This window comes from Rhinolophus sinicus, chromosome X (genome assembly GCF_036562045.2).
Source record: "Rhinolophus sinicus isolate RSC01 chromosome X, ASM3656204v1, whole genome shotgun sequence".
Classification (NCBI taxonomy): Eukaryota; Metazoa; Chordata; class Mammalia; order Chiroptera; family Rhinolophidae; genus Rhinolophus; species Rhinolophus sinicus.
The window spans coordinates 23,891,269-23,898,825 of NC_133768.1; the positions used below are offsets into that span (position 1 = coordinate 23,891,269).

The 7,557-nt window shown below is 38.8% G+C and overlaps 1 pseudogene; it reads left to right on the top strand.

Annotated features, from left to right (window-relative positions):
* The first annotated feature begins 4,764 nt into the window (after positions 1-4,764).
* On the top strand, positions 4,765-5,597 carry LOC109438355 (histone RNA hairpin-binding protein; annotated as a pseudogene).
* The last annotated feature ends 1,960 nt before the right edge of the window (positions 5,598-7,557 follow it).

Below are 7,557 nucleotides of genomic sequence, written 5' to 3' on the forward strand. Positions count from 1 at the left end.
AAGTCTTAAGAAGATATTTAACATTTCTGATCCTAAATCTTCTCACCTCTAAATGAGAATAAGAATGACTGCCTCATAACCTACATGCGTTACATACTTGTCACTCTTCAGATTTTAGTTCCCCCTTGTTGACTGAAGACACGGAAACAAAACCTTTAGGCAAGAAGTATACCTGCAAAGAACTTTTTAGAAGTGTCCAAGAGGTCATCAAAATGGCGACATGAGGTGAGCCTCTGTAAAGCTCCCCTGGAATTTACAACTAATCGAACAACAATAACTCCACAAAGGACTCCCTGCCCAGCAGACAGGCAAGACAAAGAGGCCCACTACTGAAATCACCTAAAGGTGGGCGGATCACGCGAGCAGGGGAGGAGGGAAGGGAGAAGTGCGGAGACGGAGCCGCGCAAGCGCAGGACGCAGACCTAGCTCAGTGCGCCGAGCTCGCTCCATCCCGGAACTACTGCAGCTGCGGGAGAGGGAACTCAGACTGCTAGGGCTCCGCTTATGGCCCACAGGAGTGAGGGGGCAGCATATAACACGGCTGAACCCAACACTCACGGTAGAGACCTCAGAGAAAAGACTGAGGGAAGAAGGCTGAAAACGGTGGTTTAAGCCCTCACTGCCGAGCAGAGAAAGGAAGCCTTAGACACTGAGACAAGACACGCCCTCCTTACCCTCCCAGAGTTCGCCCTGCCCCCACCTGCCCGGTGCTAGAAGCGGAACAATAGCAGTGTCAGATCAAAAGAACAGAATATTTGCTGTTCTGAGAATTGTGGACCCCAGACACAGATTTGCAGCCCAACTAGTTCCAGCAAAGGGGAGGGAGCTGTGGAAGCAGGACCAGCTGTGGTGGTGGTCGCTGCCATTGCTCTGGGTCACCTCTCACAACTCACCCCGCCCCTGACCCCACCTATCTGGGCGGATCCCTGCAGGAGTAAACAGAACTGCTGAAACACACAGGCTCTGAATGTGGTGCAGGAAGAGCTTTGAAACTTCAAAAGCTCTCCGCATACCCACACGTACACTGCACCCTGCAACCCAGGTGAACTATAAACAGAGGAAAAGCCCATCTCCTAGGGAATCCCCCCATTGTGTGAGAAGCTGGAATAGTGCAGAGAAAACATAGCACTGCCGTGCGAGAGAGAAAAAAAGGCTGCAGTCGGAGAGAAAATAAAACATTCTACCAACAAGTACTGGAAAACAAAAGAAAGACCTCTTCCTATCAACCTGTTGCAGAAGCCACTCCTGTAGATGTCTAGGAAGAGAAATAATAAATCAGTAATTGCCATGAACAACCAAGGCAACAAGACAGCTCAGAAAGAAAGTGAAAAGTCTCCAGAAAAGGAACTTAAAGATATGGAACTATGTGAATTAAACGACTGAGAATTCAAGGTTGCAGTTCTGAAAAAACTCAACGAAATGCAAGAAAACACAGAAAGGCAGTTTAATGAACTCAGAAACACAATCAAAGAACAACATGAGCATTTTATGAAAGAGATTGAAATTTTAAAAAAGAACCAAATAGAATTTCTGGAGATTAAGAACTCAATAGAAGAAATTAAGAATGAAATAACCAGCTTAGGTAGTAGAGTTGACCAGATGGAGGAAAGAATCAGTGACATCGAAGATAGAAACCTGGAAATTACACAGATGGAAGAAGAAAGAGACTTGAGACTTAAAAGAAATGAAAGAACTCTACAAGAACTTTCTGATTCCATCAGAAAGAGCAATATAAGAATAATGGGCATACCAGAAGGAGAAGAAAGAGAGAAGGGAACAGAGAATATATTCAAACAAATTGTTGATGAGAACTTCCCAAACTTGCGGACAGAACTGGATCCTCGAATCCAAGAAGCAAATAGAACACCTAATTACCTCAATCCTAACAGGCCTTCGCCAAGGCACATTGTATTGAAGCTGCCTAAAATCAACGACAAAGAAAGAATACTCAAGGCAGCCAGGGAAAAGAAGACGGTAACCTAGAAAGGAAAGCCCATTAGATTCTCATTAGATTTTTCAGCAGAAACTCTACAAGCCAGCAGGGAGTGGAACCAAATATTCAAACTATTGAAAGAGAGAAATCATGAGCCAAGAATAATATATCCAGCAAAGATATCCTTTAGATATGAAGGAGGAATAAAGACCTTTCCAGACATACAGAAGCTGAGGGAATTTTCTAATACACGACCTGCACTACAAGAAATACTAAAGGAGGCTATTTGACCACCATCAACAGGGACAATTTGTGGCAACCAAAACATAAAAAGGGGGAGAGTCAAGGCCTGAACAGGAATATGGGAATGGAGAAAGTAAGCATGCTGAAGGAAATGGAATACTCTAAATATCAAACTTTCTATTACATAAACTTAAGGGTAACCACTCAAAAAAAATCCAGAACTGAAATATATACTGTAATAAAAGAAGAAGCAGAGGGAAACATCATAGAATACCACCACACAGAAATAATAGACAACAACAAAGAGGCAAAGTAACAATGGAGACACAGCCTGACCAGAAAACTAAAGATAGAATGACAGGAAATCCTCACATATCAATAATCACCCTAAATGTAAATGGACTGAACTCACCAATAAAAAGGCACAGAGTAGCAGATTGTATCAAAAAACTAAACCCAACCATATGCTGTCTCCAAGAGAAGTGTCCAGGGGAGAGAAGGACAGATTCGTCAAATTAAAAATGCAACAACAGGCTTTTAGAGAAATAAAAATAGTAATTCCATGGTTGCCAAGGCTACAGTTGGTCTGTTCATAGTAAAATAACATTTTTCTCATATGAGTGTCAAATCTGTCAAAGTTTTCACATAGCTTAATATATTAACAAAAGTTAAGGATCAAGTGTTTTACTGTTGTTAATTTTTATTATTTTATAAGAAGTCAGTAGCATATAGCAAAAGCGAAAGGTTACTTATACCCTGAGGACTACTAATGGGACATCATGGTGCATCTTGCCATTAATATCATCAAGGCAAGATGCCATTAGGATCAGAACAAGGATGTGTATTCTTAAAGCCTCTCTATGAAGGATGCAGTTCTACATAGAGTTGGGGTTCTGTCCTGCTATAGGTTATTAATGATGTGATTACAGGTGGGTATAAGCTATAGATGACAATGACTCTGGAGACTGAAAATTATGAAATGACCATGCTAGTGATGCTTTGGAGTTTAAAACAGGCCAAAACATAGCTGGAAAAGTGGACCTGGGATTGAATTAATGCCAAAGGAGGTTATGATAAATAGAAATGCAGATGGAGATAGGTTGGCAATATTTTTCTTCGGTTACGTCTGTGCCAGTGGATTCTGAAATATGATGTATATAAATGAAAATAAACTGAATAAAAATTGGTATTTAACCAGTAAGTCCACATTTATTTTTAATTTTATGATTTAATTGAAGGTAATTTTAAAGAATATTTTTGTTGTCATGTATGTCCAGAAAAATGGTGACTCAGTTATATTTAACTAAATAAGTCGTCAAATAAAATAACCCCTATAAACACAATTTGTAAACTTGAAAGTTCTATATACATGACAAAATTTTGATAGGCTTAAGTATAGTAACCTCATCCTAAAGGGATTAGGCTATACAAGGTATGTGAAGTATTTGCTTTTGAAATACCCAGAGATTCTTCCTGCTTATTACCTTGTTATCTGACCAAATAGTTAGAACTTACAATGTATTGTCTGATGTTGTTAATCATCTTTTCCTATTCATACATTTGTTCATTTGTTTGTTTATTCATCATTCAACAAAAATCTGTGAGTCCCTAGTATGTGTCAGGTTTTATATGAAGCTCTAAGTTAGTAAAATGTGGTCCCTGTATCAAGGACTACACATTCTAGGAAGAGGCAAGCACCTAAACAACTGACCGCAGTGAGGCAAATACTCTTAAAAGCTGTGGTGTATTTGTGTTTCTTAAAAAGTATATATATATATTTATATTTATATTTATATTTATATATTTATATATATGCACATATATGTGTATATATGTATATATATACTTTCTTCAAAAGTATATATATATATACACATATATACGTATATGCGTATACATATGTGTGTATATATATACTTTCTTTAAAAGTATATATACACATATATGTATATATGTATATGCATATATATATGTATATATATACTTTTTAATAAAAACAAATATGTGTATATATATACATACCTATGTATATATATGATGCCAAAAAATGTGTACACATATTAAGAAAGAAAAACTGTATTAAAATTGTAATACTCAATATATACTAATAACGAAAGATGAACACAAGTCACGTTTGACTTCTGCAATTAGAAGAGGTGCTCAAAGTGGTTGCCATCAGCATCCAGATACTTCTGATTACGGCAAACTACTACTTGAGCAACGTTGACCAAAGTGTTCACTTGTATACATTTTTTTGGCACTATATCAGTCTCTATATATATAAAACTAAGGATCAAATATTGTCCAGCTAAAATTCTGACACTCAAAGTGAGATTGAGAGTATCACCTAATGTCACAGGCTGGCCCAAATTTTGTTTTCTTGTCCTAAGCTCCAGATATCACAAATTTGACATACTTGTCAGCATCAACCATGCTTAAGCTCCTTAGGGAAAGAAAGTAGCTCCATCTTCCAGAGCAGTAAGTAAGATGTACTGGAAAGAATTAATTATTTCCTATGTCAAGAACATGGGCTTTTAGGGTCTGTCAGTGCTGCAGGAGAGGACGCAGGGTGTGCTGCCGCACTGGACATGGCCTGCCGCCCACCAAGCCCTCCAGGTACCGGGGCCTCTATGACCTGGATGCCAGCCCACCACCACCACCACCACCCCCACGAGGTCGAGCCAGGGGTACAAGGTCAGAGTCAACGGCAGGTGCAGGACTGCCAAGCATGGGAGGGCCCAGCGAAGGCCACAAGCAACCGCAGACCTGACAACTTTACCACTCAAGAAGACCCAAAGCCCAGTTCTAGATGTACAGACTGGGCAAATGCAGTTGAAGAAGATGAAATGAGAATCAGAGTTAACAAAGAAATTGTGAGATATAAAAGAAAACCCTTCATAAATAACTTCGGAAGAGTGAGAAAATCATCAATGGGATGTTCTGATTCGAAGGACTCTATGTCAGCAATGCCCGCTGAATTAGAGACAAGATAAAAATGTACTGATGAGGAGACAGAAGCAAATCAACTATGGAAAGAACAGCATCGCCTATGATCGCTATATTAAAGAAGTCCCAAGACACTTTTGACAACCTGGCATTCATCCCAAGACCCCCAACAAATTGAAGAAGTATAGTCGATGATGGTGGGACCAGCAGATCAAACTTTCGCTCTGCATTTCTGGCATCCTCCAGCTGAAGAAGGATGTGATTTTTCAAGAGATATATCCCATAGACCTCAGGGAAATGGAGACCAAATCCACAGAAAGCAGCTCCAAGTCCTAGACAAGCTTCTCAATATAATTTCAATATGTAGTCTGGCACATCCACTAAAGTTAGACACGTAGACTGCCAAGTGGAAGGTGAGTTTGACTTGGAAACCTGTGTAACCGAACCCTTGAAAGACTTCTCAGCCATGAGCTAACTGGTGCCATGTGGAGGCCACTGAGAGCTAGTTGCCTCTATCTGGCTAGGTGGAGGGCCAGCCAAGCATGCCTCTGCATTTACAACTGGGTGGCTTCTGTTAATAGTTTATCTCATGGTGAATTGTTATTTTTGCCTTATTTTCTTGAGAAACAATTTTATGTATAGTGAGTATATTTTGCATGTTTTAAATCATAAATGGAAATAAATCTAATGAAAATTGAACTTGAAGCAATCTTGCAACAAATTTAATTGCTTAATCCCTACCATCCTCCAAGTTATCATGATAAGTATACTTTAACTGGTTTCCCACATGTATTTTAGACATTAAGTTGCCAGTGGTCAGATGGCTGGTTTGGGTTCAAATGTATGTTCACGGGACCAATCTCTAGTATCACCTTTCTTTCCTGATATCTGACTAAATATTCTCAGAATCGGATACCTTTAACATCTTTATGGAAACTTAAGTTTTAGCCTTTTGTCAATATGTCAAGGTGGCTTTTTCCCTCATACAGAGCAGTGAATAGTCAAAGATATTAAACTGAGCTATTAAATTGATAGATTTTGTATGAGTTATATGGTGTTAAGGTACTTGGAAAGAGTGCTAGGTATGCCATCCTCCAAGAATACTCCAAGAGTTAAGGCAGCAGAAGGATTTAGAAAGAACATTTTTTTACACAGTTAATTTACCATGTAAAATTGCTGTAAATGACAATGTATGCAAATTTTGTTCAAATATTCAATCGCAAACTTCTTGTTAAGACTGTTATGTTTTCAAAAACTCATAGACACAGACAATAGTTTAGTAGTTACCAGAGGGTAAGGGGGGTGGGGAGTGAAAGATGAGGGTAAGGGGGATCAAATACATGGTGATGGAAGGAGAACTAACTCTGGGTGGTGAACACACAATGGGATTTATAGATGATGTAATACAGAATTGTACACCTGAAATCTATGTAACTTTACTAACAATTCTCACCCCAATAAACTTTAATTTTAAAAAAAGACTTATGTTTCTATTGCTTTTGTATGGAATGACATTGCAAAAGTAAAACATAAAGAACCTTAAAAAAAGAACATGGGCTTTTGAACACTTTGTTGGATCCAATTCTGGCAATGTTTGGTTTTAAAAAATAATGTAGGTTATTAATTGCTGTCCCTGCAGTGCCATTGATGACTGCTGGCTGACTCAGCCTTTTGCAAGCAATTACGGTGAGTTTTAAAATCAAGTGACAGTGCAGGGGTGCAGTTCTCCTGGTTCTCTAATAAAGTTTGACCTCATTGAATCCATTGCTATGTGGCTCTTGATGGGCTTTCTAAAGAGTATTTAGGAAGAAAATTATTCTGCTGTTGACTGTCAGGGATTTGAATATTTTCCCCTGTTTTAAAATACAGTCTAAAAATTCTGGCTGCATGTTAGAATTAAGTCTAATGACATAAGTACTCCCATCATAGAAATTAGCTACACAGATAATCATCCTGTCCTGCTAAGTTCCATAAGCTGTATTTGCCCCAAATGCCTCTTTACAAGGTTCTAGAAAAGCGTAGTTTGGAAGACAGATGCCTTCCTGAAATTTTTGCTTAATGACTCTAAAGGGGAAATTTAGGTCAAGAACAACCAGATAAGACTTCTTTCCTTTTCCTCCAAAATAACCAGAAAGTGAATTCCAAAAGTCTGGAGGTTCAATAACCTCAGGTGGAGACAAACCTGCCTTGTATTCATTCTTAAGAAGCCACTCTTGATATACTCGTGGTACAATATCAAATGGAGCAGAAATTCAGCTAGCTTGTCCTCTCTTCATTCTCCTTTCACTTCTGAGCCTTCATCCCTTTCTTTCTCTGTAATCTTGAGCACCTTCATTTGACCCTGCCACTCTTCCTGTTACTAAGCTCTTGCTTTCTGTGAAGAAGGCCCTTTTGACTTCTTTCAATTCTTGTTTTGCAGAAGAACTTCAAAATGC